Below are 21,203 nucleotides of genomic sequence, written 5' to 3' on the forward strand. Positions count from 1 at the left end.
GGCAAACAAGATCTAGAGTTATGGTTCTCACTCTAACATAATCGCATTATATAGGTCACTTCTATTAATAGAATTCCGCATAAATTAAGAAAATAGATAAATATGGGCAATACTTGCTTTCGCCAACGCATTGCCCTATCGATGACGAATAATTCGTCTGCTTTTGCACGGTCGGATTATTCATCAATAATTCATTACTTATGCTAGGCTATATAGTTTTCTCAAATTCGTCCAAGCGCTTTGGACTCGGTTGTTTAAAAATTTACACTCTAGTATTGACACATATCCTTTCAAACTACGACTGATACCTAAGAACACCTTACTTTTGTTAGACGATAGGCCTAGATCTATAGGGGTGTGAATAGATCCCATGTTAAAAATTTATTCAAAAATTTGGTTTAGAAAAATTTATGGCGCTAAAGCAAGTTTCAAATATTTTCTAGATCCAAAATCGTCTAACTGAACCTACTATTAAAAAGCCTGGATATGCGTCTGTATACCAATGGTATGATAATAATTCACAAGTTAATCTATCAACACTTCAAGCACTAAATTCAATACTCTACTATAGTAACTATCTATCTCCAATGATAACAACACACAAAAAACTAGTTGACCCAATTTGTCAAACACTTTGCGTGCAATCAACAAAGTTTGGATATTTTTATAGTGTTTGTAATTCTTACAAACCAATCACTATAAAATGGTATGTGATTACTACGACAACACAATTTAACAAAGAATTCAAAATTTATTATCCAAACAATGTGATTAAGAGATCAAAGTAATTAACAATTTGTGAACCGAAAAATAAACGAGAGAGAGAGAGAGAAAGAAAGTACGCAAGGATTTATTTAGGCAGTTCCCCAATCGACCTCGCTATGGGTACGTCTTCCCTCAATTCAAATTTGAATTCGAATTAAGATATTAATATAATAAATCTTACTTTACAAATATATGAATACAAGAGATGAAAAATCAAATCCCACAAACCCTAAGTTTGTTCTTGACTTTAGCTCCTCCAAAAACCTTGATCAGTCTTGATCAAGTAACTAATCATGCCGCTTCAATTCACATGTTGTTGCTACTTCCTTGCAAGGCACCCCTTGTCCCAAGGCTTTCACTCGGCTGAATTAATCCTAAGTGCCTGATCATGTAACCAACAATGTCGCTTCAATTCACTAGTTGTTGTTACTTCCTTGTACAACCTCCTTGTCTCAAGGATTTCACCCGACTGAATTAATCCCAAGCGCACACTTGTTAAACCCAAGATTTCTTAACACGATCCACCATTTCATGCTACTCCTTGTAAGACCCCAATGTTGACCCTAAGATCCCTCATGCAATTTCTTCATATGCATTAGCATTGGGATCACACCTTGGCATTCTCCTTACCCCTCTTTCATTAGGTTTGTTTTAGAAAGATTACCAAGCACTATGTGATTATATCATACTTATATATTATCATTTTACTAGCCAAAATACCAAAAAATATCTTTGCATTTGCCTAACTCTTTTGTAGGTAGGGCATGATCATCATTGATCTATCAAGTTCATATCTAGGGTTTAAGACCCTCATGGATAAAAGTACAATCAAGGATTGAGATAGAATGTCTCAAAGAATCATATATGAGTCCCAATGATCTCTACATGTCATATTGATCAAGTATTCTTCAAGAGTTTAAAGGTGATTTGCCTTGGAAACCCTAGTTTGACTGGGTATCTTGAGTAACCTCTCCAACAAGCTATCTCACCAATTGATCAAATTTCTCAAGGGACACTTAAAAATTCATCATCTTATGCATATATTATCTACAATGAGCCTATAAAGTTAAGATAATTGAAGGTTAGTGTCGCAACCTGAAAAAAGAATGCGAAAAAACAACCGGCGAAAAAAGAAATGACAGATGAGTCGCCACCGTGCGTTATTTATCCCAAAGGGGGGAAAGGAAACGCTCGAAGTAAACCTGGAAAAAGGAAAGGAAAAGACAAGGTCTCGCAACCAAATCTTGGGTTCGGGAGCCGATTATGCGAAGGGAAGGTATTAGCACCCCTACGCATCCGTAGTACTCTACGGGATCTACTTTTGTTATTCTTGTCTAAAGGGTGCGTGTATATCTAATGTACTACTTACTCAAAGGGGGGTCAAAAGAAAATGACTCGCACGGATGTCGCATCCACTGCATACGTATCTCATCCGAATATGAGAATCAGAGTCTTCGTAGCTCGACTACCTAGGGGTTAAAGAGGAGTGTGCTCGCTAAGACATCGCGTCTTATGCCTACGTATCTCATCTGGAATGAGAATCAGAGCAAGCCGTAGTTCGGCTAACTACGGGTTAAGGGTTGTGTTTTTTAGATGAACGACGTTACTACGCAATCTACCGGATGCTCGACCTTTGGAGACTTACTCGCCTGTAGTAGAAGGAGTTAACGTGTTCTTAGGAGAAGAAAAATCAATGAGTTGGTTTGTGTTTTAGGAACGCTCATGCAAAAAGGAAGTCCTAGACGAAGGAACAGTGCTACCTTAATTGACATGCAAACGAGAGACTATACGAAACCTAGCAACCTTATGGGGAGACGATCACACCATACAAAACAAACATGCATAAAGTAAAATGCCAACAAGGGGGCTCAAACATACATGGGTAGGGCTTTACTCAAGAGGGGTCATATCAACCTCGAAAAACAAGCCATGGAAAGGTAATCAAATGGGCTCTTAACCACTGACATTGAACGTCAGGGTGAGCAGATCAAAAGGGTAATGAGGATAAGACCTCATAGCTCTTAACCCTGGACGGGGTGAGCCCATGACAAAAAGTGGGGATTCAGAAAGGTGGAACCCTCTCCACTGACTGACCGGACAAAAGATCTTGGGCTTTTGTTCTGAAGCATCGACACGTAGTGTGATCTTAAAGAACGACACACTGAATAACGGGGGATTGACTACTAATCCCTTTTATCCGTTAATTGTCTCTTCAGGGAGGTCTTTAGCACTGATGCCTCTTCTTGGAGGTCTTTGGGCACAAAAGTAAACAACAAAAGAAAACATTGCCTCCTATTAAGGTCTTCCAGCTAAGAAAGCGGTAAAATGAAGGAAAGATAAAGGATCAAGAGATCTACCACACGGATAAAGATCCAAAGTAATAACAGCTAAAGAAATAAGAAACCCAGAGATCCTTCCAAGCTAACACCATCAAAGAAAACCAGTCAGTACAGGTAATCGGAATAAACCTCCAGATGGTATCCCACAAATAAAATGGAATACCAAGCAAGCTATCTCTGCAAGAGTCATGTGAGCCCTCACAAAAACTCAACAAACAGGTTAGAGTAACAGGATGGAACCAGGAGAAAACAATGCCATGATGAACACAAAACAGGTTAGAGAAAACAGAAAAAAAAGCAATTACTGTCACGCTCGCTACTGCTTCACCTAGCGAAGCGGCTAGCGAAGGCCTGCGGGTTTTGGATTCTTCCTTGATAACAGTTTGATTTCCATAATCCGAAACCCTGTGGTATCCATCTCAGAAACGAAACGATTAAACATTCAAGGTATTGTTTACATATTCAGGCACGTCTAAACCCGTGGGCAAAAACCTAACGACTCCTCATACATTCAGAGAATTCAAATTGACAGCATAGAGTAATGGGAATAAGGGCAAACCTGATTGGAGAGATCGAATGAAATTGAATTTCACCCTTGGGTTTGCAAAACAATCTTAGGGTTTATGTGAGAGGGAATTGGATCTTTGCAGATGGGTTCCCTTCAGTGTCCGGAGGTTGCTCTGAATTAGCTCTCACTCTTTGTCTCTACTTCTTTTCCTCCTCTATTTCTCCAGGTTTTTCTCCAGGCCCTTTTCTCTACTGAAACTCTAGTATTTATAACCTGATTTTCGTGGCTGGTGGGCTCAAATGAGGGCAACTCAAGCCCAAAACTTTTCTGTTATTTTCTGAAAAACCCGTGCTCTTTGCCTAGCGAAGGATTTGCTCGCCTAGCGAGCATGACAATTCTCTTCGCTAGGCGAACCATGCTGCTTGCCTAGAGAGAATGACAGCTCAGGCTCTGCTTTTTGCTCCTTCAAGCTTGGAGTTTTGCATGGTGAATAGGCCCCATTTGAACATGTTGGTAGTAACTCAAGTCCTTTCCTTGCGTGACCGATCACCCAGATAGGACCCACAAAGTGTCTTGGATGATATTCAAGCTTCTTGGATCTGATCCTGAGTGACATGATGAAATGCAATATGAAATGCTAAATGAACTAAAAATGAATGCATGAATGAGGGGGGGGGGCAAATTTTGGGGTATTACAGCTGCCCCTATTTAATCAACTGGGGACCCGAAAAGAAGATAGCAGCGGCTTCCGCACTTTCGAGGTATCTAGGGATTGAATACAATTAAAGCCCGAAAATTTGCACTGAAGTGAAGTGGAGTAACAATGCCTGTCAGAATCGGCAAAGAGGTGGTCTTGAAAGAAGAATCTGTCTGGTACGGTGAGAGTCAGTCTGAATACCGAAAAAGAATGTTAACTTGGATACCCAAATAAATGGTAACACAGAGATAACCATGGCCTGAATGCCGCTCATCAGTCTGAATACTGGAAATGACTTCGATCTGAACATCGGAAGATATGAGATTATTAATATCGGTCTGAACACCGAGAGGCTGGCCTGAATGCCACAAGTTGCATCGACCTGAATGTCGGAAACTTCTTTGATCTGAGCATCAGAAAACTGGTCTGAATGCCACTTCGTTCTGAATATCGGAAAATTGGCATGAATGCCACTTCGTTCTGAATATCGGAAAATTGGCCTGAATGCCACTTCGTTCTGAATATCGAAAAATTGGCCTGAATGCCACTTCGATCTGAATATCGGAAAATTGGCCTGAATGCTACTTCGATCTGAATATCGGAAAATTGGTCTGAATGCCACAAGTTGCATCGACCTGAATGTCGGAAACATCTTTGATCTGAACATCGGAAAACTAGCTTGAACGCCACTTCGGTCTGAATACCGGAAACTGGCCTGAATGCCACTTCGATCTGAATATCGGAAAATTGGCCTGAATGCCACAAGTTGCATCGACCTGAATGTCGGAAACTTCTTCGATCTGAACATCGGAAAATTGGCCTAAACGCCACTTCGGTCTGAATACCGGAAAAACTTCATGCCTGTCAGCATCGGCAGAAATAGGGAAAGATAATAGGCGGTGCATGGGCCAATGACAGTTGCTGGGGATAATAAAGGTAAGTCATGAACAATCTTCAGTCTGAGTACTGGAAACAACTTCTGGCTTATCACTTGGGATACCGAGAATGTTTTATGCTTACATGCGTATGTTTGAATTTTTCAATGGCGTAATGCTCCATGAAAATGGAAATGCTACGCGATTTGGGAGGATGCAATGCAATATGATTCTACATGCAGGGATGCGAAATGCTGGGTAGAATGCCAAGCCGAGGCAAGGGAATCTGCTGGGGAAATGATCACCATCTTCTGGACCCTGGCAAGGCTGTTGGAGATGGACAGCGCAAAGAACTCTGTGGGGAAATGACCCGTCACACGGTGTTCTAGCAATGACGAAATACCGAGACTCTGACTGGGGAGAGAACGGCACTGAAAACCTGATGTTGGGGAAAGCGATAGTGGTTCTGGCAACCATAATCTGCGAGAGAGACGACTTAGCAGGGGAAGAAAACACATTGATACGGTACCGAGATTCTTCTTCAAGGAAAGAGACCATGGATCTAGTGTCGAGATCATCGATCTGGCATCGAACCCTGAGGAGCAGCCGCTTCTGCTAGGAAGATACAGTTCGACACTGTCAACTCCGTTGGGGATATATAGTCTGGCACTGTCAACTCTACTGGGGAGTGTATATTCTAAAACAAACGCTTGGGGGAGGTACAGCAGTGAGAGCCTGCTGGGGATCGAAGAATCCAATGCTCTGATCAGCTCTGTAGGGATAAGATACCAACTTCGACTGTTGGGGGAAAACATTCGCGATCATCGGCTGGGAACCTTAAGGAAATGCCCCGAGGGTACCTGTTCTGAATATACGATCTAAAGCACTTAACATTTACAGCAATTTTAAATGTTTATTAAGCATGTACCTGTAAAGCTCTTATGTTTCATGATGCAATGTTTATCAAAAATTCGGACGTCATTTTTGCAAACAAAATAGTAAAATGAAAATGAAAACAGAGATACACTGAATAACATGATTTTATTGATTGAATGGCCTCTGAATAGGCATTTACATCAGGAAGCAATCCCTGGAAAGAGGTAATCTCACAAAAGATAAAAACAGAAATTAATCTAATGGCAATGTGAAATGGATTTCTATAGGGTTCCAATTCTGCTATGACTTGCTCGTCTTCAAGATCCTCCAGATGATCAGCTTTCTGAAAAGAGTGATTGGACTGTTTCCTATCCTTCAAAAGTTTCCAGTCATTGATACGAGATGAGATTCAGAACTACTCAGAACGCAGTCATTCGTTTAATCCCTAACTTTTTCCTGGATCGCCCTTTTCGGGTTTTCAATCCACCGGGATACCCATTTTTGCCTAAGTTGCCTTTTCAGGTTTTCAACTTACCGGGTGTACGATCTTTTCATATTTAATCCCTAATTTTTGCCCGAACCTTTTCATTTTCTTGGTTCGTTGAGATGCCCATTTTTGCCTGGACTATTCTTTTTACTGTCCAGCGGGTTTATTTTATGCGAAGTATTTTTTAACTGCATCTGAGTTCACAGGGGAAGTGAATTTTTCACCGTCCATAGTTGCAAGCATTAAGGCCCCACCATCAAAAACCTTGGTGACAATATACAGTCCATCATAGTTAGGAGTCCACTTGCCCCTGTGATCTGTCTGAGGATGAAGGATCCTTTTCAACACTAAATCTCCGACTTGGAAACATCGAGGACGCACTTTCTGATCAAAGGCTCTCTTCATCCGACTCTGATACAACTGCCCATGACAAATGGCTGCCATTCGCTTCTCTTCGATAAGACTCAACTTATTGAACCTTGTCCGAATCCATTCAGCTTCGTCTAACTTGACATCCAACAGGACTCTTAGAGAAGGAATCTCCACTTCAACAGGTAGGACTGCTTCCATACCATACACAAGGGAGTAAGGGGTTGCCCCGGTCGATGTACGTACTGAAGTACGGTACCCATGCAAGGCGAAGGGTAGCATCTCATGCCAATCTCTGTATGTAACGACCATCTTCTGCACAATCTTCTTTATGTTCTTATTTGCCTCCTCAACAGCACCATTCATCTTAGGGCGGTAAGGGGAAGAATTGTGATGCTGAATGTTGAAGTTCTGGCACAACTCCTTCATCATTTTGTTGTTGAGATTAGAACCATTATCAGTAATGATTCTTTCGGGAATCCCATAGCGACAAATGATTTCTTTCTTGATGAAATGGGCAACCACATGTCTGGTGACATTCGCGAAAGATGGTGCTTCGACCCACTTGGTGAAATAGTCGATGGCAACAAGGATGAAGCGATGCCCATTGGAGGCGGTCGGCTCAATCTTTCCAATCATATCGATGCCCCACATAGCAAAAGGCCACGACGAAGACATCACATTCAAAGGATTTGGCGGCACATGTACCTTATCAGCATAAATCTGGCATTTATGACACTTCCGAGCATATTTGAAACAATCAGATTCCATGGTCATCCAGTAATATCCCGCTCTCAACAATTTCTTAGCCATTGCATGTCCGCCGGCATGAGTACCGAAGGAGCCTTCATGAACTTCCTGCATTAACATGTCTGCTTCGTGTCTATCCACGCATCTGAGCAAAACCATGTCGAAGTTCCTCTTATACAGCACATCGTCTTTGTTCAAGAAGAAACTGCCTGCCAATCTTCTCAAAGTCTTTCTATCATTGTTGGATGCCCCTGCAGGGTACTCTTGATTCTTCAGAAAGCACTTGATGTCGTGATACTATGGCTTGTCGTCAACTACCAGTTCGGCAGCAAACACATACGCGGCCCTGTCGAGTCGCATCACATCGATCCTGGGAGCGTGGTTCCACCGAATCACGTTGATCATGGAGGATAGGGTAGCAAGAGCATCTGCCATCTGGTTTTCGTCACGAGGTATATGATGCAACTTTACTGTCGTGAAAAAAGTCAATAGTCTTCTCGTGTAATCTCTGTAAGGGACCAGATTGGGCTGGAGGGTGTTCCAATCACCATTCACTTGATTGATCACTAGAGTTGAATCTCCGAAGATGTCCAAAGTCTTGATTCTCAAGTCAATGGCTTGCTTAATACCCAAGATACAGGCTTCATACTCAGCTTCATTATTTGTGCACTCAAAAGTCAGACGAGCGGTGAAAGGCATGTGGGCACCTTTCGGAGTAGTAATGACAACACCAATTCCACTTCCTCTGGCATTGACAGCCCCATCAAACAATAAAGTCCACTTTTCGTCTGGATTAGGTCCCTCCTCAACAACTGGCTCTTCGCAGTCTTTCATCTTGAGGAACATGATGTCTTCATCTGGAAAATCAAACTTCATCGGCTCGTAATCTCCAACCGGCTGTTGAGCAAGATAGTCTGACAGAATACTCCCCTTGATGGCTTTCTGGGATGTATACTGGATGTCATACTCTGTCAGCACCATTTGCCAACGAGCAACCCTTCCGATGAGAGTTGGCTTCTCGAATATGTACTTGACTTGATCCATCTTGGAGATCAGTAAGGTTGTGTGAGACAACATGTATTGTCTCAAACGCTTAACAGCCCATGCAAGTGCACAACATGTCCTTTCAAGCATCGAGTATCTTGACTCGTAATTTGTGAATTTCTTACTCAGGTAGTAGATGGCATGCTCTTTCCTACCTGTCTCGTCGTGTTGACCGAGAACATAACCCATGGAATTGTCTAGTACTGTTAAGTACATAATCAGCGGTCTCCCTGGGACTGAAGGCATGAGGATATGAGGATTCTGCAAATACTCTTTTATCTTTTCAAAAGCCCTTTGACAATCGTCATTCCACTTGATGGCCTGATCTTTTCCCAACAATTTGAATATTGGCTCACACGTGGCTGTTAGGTGGGAGATGAACCTTGCAATGTAGTTCAACCTCCCTAAGAAACCACGAACTTGTTTCTCTGTTCTTGGCTCAGGCATTTCTTGTATCGCTTTCACTTTGGCCGGATCCACCTCGATCCCTTTTTCACTAACAATAAAACCCAACAGTTTTCCCGATCTCACCCCAAAAGTACACTTGTTCGGATTAAGCCTCAACTTGAATTTCCTCAAACGCTCAAACAGTTTCTGCAGATTCACCAAATGTTCTTCTTCCGTCTGAGATTTGGCAATCATATCATCAACATAAACCTCGATTTCATGATGAATCATATCATGGAAAAGAGTCACCATCGCTCGTTGATATGTTGCTCCGACATTTTTCAGACCAAACGACATCACCTTGTAGCAGAAGGTGCCCCATGGGGTTATGAATGTTGTCTTCTCCATGTCTTCTGGTGCCATCTTAATTTGATTATAGCCAGAAAAGCCATCCATGAAAGAGAATACCGAGAACTGAGTTGTGTTATCCACCAAAACGTCAATGTGAGGTAATGGGAAATCATCTTTAGGGCTAGCTCTATTCAGATCCCGGTAGTCAACACACATCCGTACCTTTCCATCCTTCTTAGGTACTGGAACGATATTTGCAACCCATGGCGGATAATTTGTAACCGCTAGAAACCCTGCATCCAACTGTTTTTGCACTTCTTCCTTTATCTTGACAGCCATCTCTGGTCTTGTTCTTCTGAGCTTCTGCTTGACCGGAGGACAATCCTCTTTGAGAGGAAAACGGTGTACCACAATATTTGTGTCAAGCCCTGGCATGTCCTGATAAGACCAAGCAAAGATGTCGACATACTCTTGCAGCAATTCAATCAACCCCTTCTTCATATTATCTTCCAAAGCAGCCCCTATCTTGATTTCTCTCTTGACGTCCTCGGTGCCGAGATTAATCACTTCCATAGACTCTTGATGCGGTTGAATGACCCTTTCTTCCTGTTTTAATAGCCTGGTAAGTTCTTCAGGGAGTTCACAGTCTTCATCACCCTCTTCTTCAGTTTGAAAGATCGGATTTTCAAAGTCGAAGCGAGCCATAGCAGAACTGTTATCAATAGGATTTGGTGATGTGCATCTGCATGAGTGATGGTATGTGCTTATGAGTGTGAAAAAAAATGAAAACTAAACGAAACGTTGCCAAATATTTTTTGATTTTTGAAAACTGCAAAAATAGAAAGACAGTGAACAAAATATTTGAATGCAAAAAGACGTCCTTTATTTAGCATAAAAAATGCAGGTATCCACATAGATGAGCCCTACAATGAGTCATTACGCCTTGGGTGGAACGTAAGACTTGGATATGCATGAACAAACAAAGAAAATTACTCCTCCAGAAAAGTGACTTGGACAATCTCCTCAGAAGACCAATTGTTGATGACTTCACCCGGGATCCTCGGACGCACCCAGTTGTCGATGTCGCAATCATTATCCCCATCTTCTTTGCGAGCTCTGCTTGTAGGCTTTCCATTGTTCTGCATTGGTTCCTTCGGGTACCGTATCGGTGAATGCCTGAGTCAGCTATCCTAGTAGTGGAACATCAAATAATATGAGAACACCACAACGGTACCTGTTATGCAAGATATGCAAATGAATATGTAAATGCAATGACATGTTTATCGATTCCAAAGGGTATTCTAAACCCTTGATTCCAGTCTCACGAGAAGATCAAGCCATAGATAAACTTCGAAGATCAAGATGCAATAGAGAGAAAACCTTCATACAGATAAGTTCAAAGAGAAGGGCCTTAGCCGACAGTACATCAGGAGAGGATCTCCACAACAAGCCTGTGGATCATCACTACAATACAATAAGTAAAAAGAGGAACAAAAATCAGGAATCAGCCTCCTGTATACAACCCATAAGGACTGTTCCTAACTTCAGCTAGTAATGCCGCTGTGTCAGGATGATCCGGAAATTCTGTCAAACGCCGGATAAGCAGATTCCTCTTGTGAATAACTCCATCCAACTCGTTGATGTGCTCTCTGTAGTAATTCACATCATCTTCTCTGAATACCTTTTCAAGTCTGGATTTCTTCAAACCCGCTAGCACCTTGAGTTCTTCAATCTGTTCTTGAGCTTTGGCGAGTTGATCTGTGATGTAGCCATTGGTCGAACGGGCACACAGAAGCTCATTGTTCTTCTCCTTCAGCAAAATCTTCAACTTCTCTATCTGACCAGTCAATTCGGTCACCATCTCCTCCTCCTTTGCCTTCCTGGAAGCTGAAAATGCATCACATTACTCTTTCCAACCAGCTAACTTACCATGAGCATCTGTTAACTACTGTTTGACTCGCCTCAACTCAGAACTGGATGATCCCAGGGCTTTGTCTGTCTCCCTAAAGAAGTCCGCCTCCACAACTAATTTCCTCTCTGCTTCCCCTTGCAATCTGACGGCTTCCCCCTTCTGATATTCTGCCTCATGGAATTGATGTATACAGTCTCGCAGCTTCACACTCAACTTCGAGTTTTCAGTTTGAAGCTCCTTCATAGCATTCTTTAATTTGTCATACTCCTCTCGGCTCACCATTGTTGACTGCTCAGGAGTAGGTGGATACAAAGGTTCTTCAATAGGAAACGGCAGACCAAACTCTTCGACCCTTCCCTGAAGCCACTCTTCGTACTGAGGGTAAGTTCTACAATCTTCTTTTCCAAGCACAGTTCTTCCTCTCTTGATCACCTTGAGCCAAGCCTCAGCTTCCTTGCGGGATACAGTCAGATCATGCGAAGAATGGAAAAACAGAGACTCTTCCACATCTGTTTCCAGAGGCGGAGTTCTTAAAGCATATCCAAACTGTCTGACTGCCAGAGAAGGATTGTAGTTGATACCTCCTCTTCTTCCTACCAATGGTACATTCGGGAAGTCCCCACAACTGTGAATAACATATGTCCGAAGCAAGCTCCGGTCAGACCACCAAGAAATATCTTCAGCTCTCAACCCCATCAATCTCTTCGACCAACTCAACGAGTCATTGACATCAATGAACGCTCCTGACTTGGGTAGGTGAGAACTGAACCACTTATGAAACAAGGGTGCACAACAGTTCAACAATCCTCCCCTTCTATTCTCATTCCTGTGATGCACTGAATGAAAGAAATCTCCCAACAAGGTTGGCACCGGATTTCCCAACACGAAGAGGCGTATGGCGTCTACGTCCACAAATTTCGCCACATTAGGGAACAGGACAATCCCATACACACAAAGGGCCAACACAGCATTGAAACCCCTCTTATCACCATCCTCAAGCTTCTTCTTTGCTTCTCCCAGTAAGAAACTCAGATGAAAACCATTAACTCCTCCCTTCTGACACATATTAGACTTCAAGACCGATTTCCCCAAATATGTGGCTAAAGCAACCATGTTGAGACCGGGCAGAAACTCGGAACTGTAGAATGGCAACTGCGGCTTGATAGGAACTCTGAGAAAGCTAGCAACCTCCTCCGAAGTAGGGACCAAAATATAATCAGGGAATGTAAAACACCTCAATGGAGGGTCATAGAACTGCAACAGTGTAAAGAGAGCATCATGTTGATCCTTGGAAAGAACCGTGACGAAACTTAGAATCAAACCGTACTCCTTCCGGAATCCTTCTAGAGAATCATGATTCATTAACTTCATCAGTTGTTGCATAGGCTCCAAATAAACCACAGGAAACTTGTAGGCGACATGCCTCTTTCTGCCAATATCCATCTTAAGAGAACCAGAAAACCCCGACCGGAATCAAGAGGAAGATGTAAACCCCTAGTAATAAATAAACATGTGTTAAATGATATGAATGCAAAATGATGTGAATGCAATGCAGTGGCATGTCAATCAGGATTGCTGTATCTGCTTGAACATTTGTCATGTTGCACTGTCTGAAGAGAAACCCACTGAGGAATATAATACAAGATCAAAACTCTGCTCCAGAAAACCAGGTTGGTTGGAGGTTAAGGTTTCCTGAATTTAGCCCGCCCCTCACTGGTAGGTTCTAAGAACAGAAGTTCATCCGCTTCAGCCCTTCAGTCGAGAATAATACGTTTACCACTGAAGGTTTGGCATTATTACGGGATAAAAGACCTCCACTGACTCCCCTCAACAGGACATCCTAAAGCAAGTTCCCAGTCTCGGGGTCCTCGGATTGAGCAGCGAGAATGCGCCCACCAGAGCTAACATAATCGCATCTCGGAGGAGAGGCCTTGACTGAGTTCTCGGGAAATGGTTACCAGAGTCGACGATTTCTAAAGGAACATCTATCGTTATGGAACACCCATAGGACATAATATATATTCAAGAGAAACCTCGTCTGGGTGTGGGTCTTCATGAACGACTTAACATAGCAACATGCCATGCAAGCCTCATGACTATCCACTCTAAAACCTGTGTGTACGCTCAAGCCTGGGTAGTGGGCTTATCTCTCATAGAACATCCCACCCCAACAAACAAACAAACCAACAGCGGAGCCAGCAGATACAAGCAATGATATGTACACAAATGCAATAAAGCAGGTAAATGCTGAAAAATAAATAACCGTACAAAAGAATAAACACCCAACAAGCAAGAACCCTACAAAAGCTAGGAGGGACTCGCTTAGGGAAACCGGGTCCCCAGCAGAGTCGCCAGCTGTCGCAACCTGAAAAAAGAATACGAAAAAACAACCGGCGAAAAAAGAAATGACAGAAGAGTCGCCACCGTGCGTTATTTATCCCAAAGGGGGGAAAGGAAACGCTCGAAGTAAACATGGAAAAAGGAAAGGAAAAGACAAGGTCTCGCAACCAAATCTTGGGTTCGGGAGCCGATTATGCGAAGGGAAGGTATTAGCACCCCTACGCATCCGTAGTACTCTACGGGATCCACTTTTGTTGTTCTTGTCTAAAGGGTGCGTGTATATCTAATGTACTACTTACTAAAAGGGGGGTCAAAAGAAAATGACTCGCACGGATGTCGCATCCACTGCATACGTATCTCATCCGAATATGAGAATCAGAGTCTTCGTAGCTCGGCTACCTAGGGGTTAAAGAGGAGTATGCTCGCTAAGACATCGCGTCTTATGCCTACGTATCTCATCTGGAATGAGAATCAGAGCAAGCCGTAGTTCGGCTAACTACGGGTTAAGGGTTGTGTTTTTTAGATGAACGACGTTACTACGCAATCTACCGGATGCTCGACCTTTGGAGACTTACTCGCCTGTAGTAGAAGGAGTTAACGTGTTCTTAGGAGAAGAAAAATCAATGAGTTGGTTTGTGTTTTAGGAACGCTCATGCAAAAAGGAAGTCCTAGACGAAGGAACAATGCTACCTTAATTGACATGCAAACGAGAGACTATACGAAACCTAGCAACCTTATGGGGAGACGATCACACCATACAAAACAAACATGCATAAAGTAAAATGCCAACAAGGGGGCTCAAACATACATGGGTAGGGCTTTACTCAAGAGGGGTCATATCAACCTCGAAAAACAAGCCATGGAAAGGTAATCAAATGGGCTCTTAACCACTGACATTGAACGTCAGGGTGAGCAGATCAAAAGGGTAATGAGGATAAGACCTCATAGCTCTTAACCCTGGACGGGGTGAGCCCATGACAAAAAGTGGGGATTCAGGAAGGTGGAACCTTCTCCACTGACTGACCGGACAAAAGATCTTGGGCTTTTGTTCTGAAGCATCGACACGTAGTGTGATCTTAAAGAACGACACACTGAATAACGGGGGATTGACTACTAATCCCTTTTATCCGTTAATTGCCTCTTCAGGGAGGTCTTTAGCACTGATGCCTCTTCTTGGAGGTCTTTGGGCACAAAAGTAAACAACAAAAGAAAACATTGCCTCCTATTAAGGTCTTCCAGCTAAGAAAGCGGTAAAATGCAGGAAAGATAAAGGATCAAGAGATCTACCACACGGATAAAGATCCAAAGTAATAACAGCTAAAGAAATAAGAAACCCAGAGATCCTTCCAAACTAACACCATCAAAGAAAACCAGTCAGTACAGGTAATCGGAATAAACCTCCAGATGGTATCCCACAAATAAAATGGAATACCAAGCAAGCTATCTCTACAAGAGTCATGTGAGCCCTCACAAAAACTCAACAAACAGGTTAGAGTAACAGGATGGAACCAGGAGAAAACAATGCCATGATGAACACAAAACAGGTTAGAGCAAACAGAAAAAAAAAGCAATTACTGTCACGCTCTCTACTTCTTCACCTAGCGAAGCGGCTAGCGAAGGCCTGCGGGTTTTGGATTCTTCCTTGATAACAGTTTAATTTCCATAATCCGAAACCCTGTGGTATCCATCTCAGAAACGAAACGATTAAACATTCAAGGTATTGTTTACATATTCAGGCACGTCTAAACCCGTGGGCAAAAACCTAACGACTCCTCATACATTCAGAGAATTCAAATTGACAGCATAGAGTAATGGGAATAAGGGTAAACCTGATTGGAGAGATCGAATGAAATTGAATTGCACCCTTGGGTTTGCAAAACAATCTCAGGGTTTATGTGAGAGGGAATTGGATCTTTGCAGATGGGTTCCCTTCAGTGTCCGGAGGTTGCTCTGAATTAGCTCTCACTCTCTGTCTCTACTTCTTTTCCTCCTCTATTTCTCCAGGTTTTTCTCCAGGCCCTTTTCTCTACTGAAACTCTAGTATTTATAACCTGATTTTCGTGGCTGGTGGGCTCAAATGAGGGCAACTCAAGCCCAAAACTTTTCTGTTATTTTCTGAAAACGCGTGCTCTTCGCCTAGCGAAGGATTTGCTCGCCTAGCGAGCATGACAGTTCTCTTCGCTAGGCGAACCATGTTGCTTGCCTAGCGAGCATGACAGCTCAGGCTCTGCTTTTTGCTCCTTCAAGCTTGGAGTTTTGCATGGTGAATAGGCCCCATTTGAACATGTTGGTAGTAACTCAAGTCCTTTCCTTGCGTTGACCGATCACCCAGATAGGACCCACAAAGTGTCTTGGATGATATTCAAGCTTCTTGGATCTGATCCTGATTGACATGATGAAATGCAATATGAAATGCTAAATGAACTAAAAATGAATGCATGAATGAGGGGGGGCAAATTTTGAGGTATTACAGTTAGCAAGTTGGTTGATGATGGTTGGCTAGATGAATTCATCTGATCAAAACTGGGTCTCCCTGGACCCTATCTCCTACAATTTTCATCATATGAAAATTATTCCAAGAGAAAAGTTACTCTATATGACATTCCAAACAAATTTCATGTTTAAGTATAGAGCTAATTTTGCTTTTAAAATCATTTTCTATATTGAAACATTGTAGGTCATTTTGTCTAAATCCTAATTTGAAAGTCAACTTCCCAAAGCCATAACTTGCTCATTTCTCATGAGATGAAATTTTTCCAAGTTGAACAATAAAATTCAAGATGTCTACTTCAAATTTTATGTTTGGAGTGATAGCTAATTCAACTTTTATGAGCATGTGATATGAGGATAAATTATAGGTCATTTTTGACCTATACCATTGAACAAGTGATTTTCCTCAACTTCAAAAATGCATAACTCTATCATTCTAAATCCAAATGACAAGAAATTGGTGACCATTTTGAAGGCCTTTGAAATAAATACATCTTTTATGAATACACTTTTCTCATTTGAAGCTCACATAAAACGTTAAGCATGGTGGAATATTGAGATATATGACTTAACACTTAGAAAAAATTTCAACATGTTGAAATTTCCAAAGTTCCACCTCAAAATTCACCATGATCCAAGTTCCAATTGGAAAAGTGTCCAACATCAAAGTTGTTCCCCTTGATCTAAGCTTTCCAAATAACCCTATTTCATGCATTTTGGATGAGGTTTGTTAAGGCTTCATATGGTCTTAACAGGTCTGCATCATTGGAGAAAATCAAATGTCCAAAACTCCATTTCACTTTGCCTTGCCATTCAAGCATGATTTGAACTTCAGTTCAGTTGTAATTGGATCATAATGGATTGCTTCATGGGCCTGTATACGCCCATGCAAGCTTGTGCATCACATTGCCAATTTTAGCAATTTTTCAAGTGTGCAATTATCAATCCCAAATGCTATAAATACAAGGCCTCTGAGCTCATTTCAAAGAGACCTTGCGCGCCAGCTTTGCCCCCCCAATTGAAACCCTCACCATTCAAAGGAAAACCTGAGAATTTTCAAATTGAAAATTGAGTTTGAATCTCACTATTTGGAGATTAAAAAACTCCAGGATCCAAAGCTTTGTACCATTGCCAAACCACTTCTGCAAGCTCCTCGAGTGTGATCAAGTCAAGTTTGAAGCAAGCAAGATTCATTTCTACACAGCATTGAAGGTAATTTTCAGAAATCTTCTTCTCTTTGATTCTCACTCAATTCTCATTAATTCTCTTGGATCTTTGTTTGTCTGAAGTCTTACCAATATAGGCAAGAAGATTGAGTTGCTTTAAGGTTAAATCGAAGTAACTCAGTTGACACACCTTAAAATTCAACTCCTCATATCTTTCTATATATTTGGAGTTAGTTGAAATTGAGGTCAGATTCGTGCTCTATGCCATTTTTTCTTTTAGATCATGTCCTCTTTTTTCATTTTCTTGATGGTGATGAGTGAACCAGTCCGGTGGACCTCGCCTGAGAAGGTGACCGGAGATCCAGCGCCGGTGATGTGCTGGATAGGTTCGCCATTGATCTCATTTGAAATGTTTTAATCCTGAGCGCCCAAAGTAATTACCACGCGTGTGGAACAGTTGACCAGGTGTATGGTGGAACGCGCGCTCATGACCACTTGATCTGCCACCTCAATTAATGAGGGAGATCAAGTGGTCCACGTTTTTTTGATTTTCTGATTTTCATTTTATTTCATTTAATTTTCATTAACTCATATTAATTTTAATATTGATCCAAAAAATATGAGAGTTTCACCAAAAAAATTTAAATAAATTCCTCTTTCATATTTTGAATGAAAATTATTTTTTGGATCATTATTAATATTTTTTATGATTTAATTGATTTTGTGAATATTTTTAATTGTTTAAAAATACTTTTAAGTCTCCAAAAATTCTGAAATCTTTTCTCTAAGGTCCTTTGACCTTGTTTGACCTATGATAAATCTCATGGCCATTTCTTTGGTGTTTTGATGAGATTTTAGGAATTTGACAAACCATATTTAATTTAATGCATTATTTTTAGTATTTTTAAATTGAATAAATGGCAAATAATTGTGTTGAGCTATCTTGATGATTTGTATCAGTTTGACTTGTGTTGTTGGGCCTTGGTCAAGGTTGATTTGACTTTTCTAGGTTAAGATAATTGGATTTAGGGGATTGATGGAATGTACATTCCATCTCCCAAAATGAATGAATGATCTTAATTTGGTAAAAGTCCTCATTTGACCAATTTGAGTTTTGATCTATTCCCCTCCCTCTTCATCTAATTCCCCTTCTTTATGCATCCATTTCATTTGGCCTATGATATCTCAAGGTCTTAAGGCTAGTTGATTGAAAAATCAACATAAGTATGGATTAGATTAGGCCACCTCTTTTGCATATTCTTTTTGTGTGTGGTATGTTTCATGAGCATAGTCCATTATACTATGTCTCTAACATGCATTAACACCAAAATTCTATTGCCCAGCCTCAAATAGTCGTGACTTCTACATAAGTCCAATTACGATTGCTTAACATAACGCTAAATTTTTGACACAAAAACGCATAGCATTCTAGTTAATTAGATTGTAAGTCTCCCCTCTTTCACGGTATTGTGTGGAAACTTGGCCTTTTTTCCTTCCTTTGGAAGATGTCTTGGTTCAAGGATCCACACTTGTGATAAGTGGGTTGAGTTTTCTCCAAAGAATGACTTAAAATGAAAAGCAAAATCAAAAACAATACTAACTTCTAATCCATTAACAACTAACATTTAATTTCAAGCCATTTACTTTTAATGCACTTTAATTTTTAAGCTCTATTCATTTGCCGTTATTATTCATACCATTCTAATTGTTTATATTAATGCCTTTCCACTTTGTCCACTTGGACCATATTGTGTGATATATCTTGTTTGTGTATATTTTGTTTGTCTGTGTGGCCTTTGACCATTAATGTACATAATAAGAAACAAAAACCCTAAAAAAAACTATTGTGTGGACTATTGGTTTGATCTTGGGCAATTGGACTTAGAATCTAGGCAACATCCATATGCAAAAGGACTTGGCCAATGCCAACTTTCATGTAACCAAGTGCTTGCAATTTGAAACTTCATCTAATACATCATTGAAGATCCATCTGAGTTCATCTGCAACATGATCATTGTGAAGCTGTTATTTTGAACCTGTGACTTGTGGAATTCATCTGTTACATGGGCAAATTTGAAGAAGATTATGGAGTGGCTAAAGCTTGGATGTGGTTATCTTTATTTGATGCCTTGCTCTTCAAGTTAAGATTGTATGCATTGTTTGTTGCTTGATTCAAATGTCCGAGGGAATTTGGGTTTCTATATTAAAAGCAATGCATCCACTTTGAAATTTGTATCACGAACTACGAGGTTTTGATCCCTCATTTTTATGTTGGTACGTAGGCACAAGTCCGAAGGTCTTCTCAAACTCAAAAATATAATTAATGAATTATTTTCTCACCCCCCCCCCCCAATTCTATCTGTTTGTAAACATCACTTTGTACAAAATACATATGCACACAAGAAAGGGCTCCCTAGGAGTACCTAGGACACTTTGGGTGCTAACACCTTCCCTCTGTGTAACCAACCCCCTTACCTTTAATCTCTGCCATTTTATTAGTTTTGATTTGAAAACTTCTTACTTTTGGGTTTTGTTCTTACTTTTTCCTTTTCCCTTGGAAACAATAAAAGCGCGGTGACGACTCTTGTTATTTGATGTCTTGCTTATCCATAGCTTGATGATCATGAATTTACCGCTACAGAAATTAAGTGGCGACTTTGATGGGGAGTAGTCTCCAGTGGGTTTAGCCTACTTTGTTGTGTGTATATAATTGTATATATGTGATATATGTATATTTGTGTGATATAATCTGCTTGTTGTGCTTGGTGATCTCTGAGTGGTGAGATAAGTTCTAACCCAAACTTGAGTGCAATTAAGATAGGAGGATGGTATAGTCATGTTCGACTTGTGTGGAGTAGTCCTTAACAAGTTGGCTTGAGATCCATCTGCTCAATGGAGACTCTTTTGGATTTGGAAATGTCACACAAGTATTTGTGGTTAGGCATTACTATCTCTAATTTGGGTCCGAGAAGCTGAGGACCGTAGAACATTTACCCCCCTCTTGGCCTATTTAGGACGTAATGCGGAGACTGTTCAGGTGTAGACTTGATAACAGTTGTCGCGTGATACTACACTCAAACGAGTTTCTCTTGAGAATATTATGGGTCGATGAGTCAGTCATCTTAACCTGTAATATTCGATAGATGGAATTAAGAATCTGGGAACTTTTTAGAACATGATCTACAGGTTTTATCCTTAGTTCACTCCTTTGAGATGGTTCTTACCCAGACTACATGCTTGTGACTCACAACAAAACCTTGATTCTTGGTTGGTCCAATTAAGTCTTGTCAATATCAATGGAACTTGGGTGTTGATAAGGTGTAAACCATAATCCACCAAAATGGATGATTGATCTTGACAATGACCTGATTCATCCCTTGACCTTTGTTTGCTCGCCTTGTGTGTGATCCCTTATTTGTGATTGTTGCATTCATGCATTCATACGCATCATAACATTCATCGCACGAAAATTTCAAGGAACTGAGGTATTATTTGCAAATATTTTCAGGCCATGGATTATGGACGAAGGAACATTATGAAGTACAGTTTCAGATGTCCCAACTTGAAAGAGTTAAGGAAGATAGCATCTTTTGTATTAGATCCTTTGGACTTCAAACAACGTCATAGGAAGATATTGTCTGTCTTGTCTGCTGATGTGGTTGAAGGACTTTTGAGTGTGCTAGTGCAGTTCTATGATCCTCTCTACCGTGGCTTCACTTTCTGGATTATCAGCTTGTGCCTACATTGGAGGAGTACTCTCATCTCTTGGGGGTACCCATTTCTAGTAGAGTGTCATTTAGTGGATTGGAGGAGATTCCAAGATCTCATCTTATTGCTGAAGCTCTTC

This window comes from Lathyrus oleraceus, chromosome 6 (assembly GCF_024323335.1).
Source record: "Lathyrus oleraceus cultivar Zhongwan6 chromosome 6, CAAS_Psat_ZW6_1.0, whole genome shotgun sequence".
NCBI classification, from domain to species: Eukaryota; Viridiplantae; Streptophyta; class Magnoliopsida; order Fabales; family Fabaceae; genus Lathyrus; species Lathyrus oleraceus.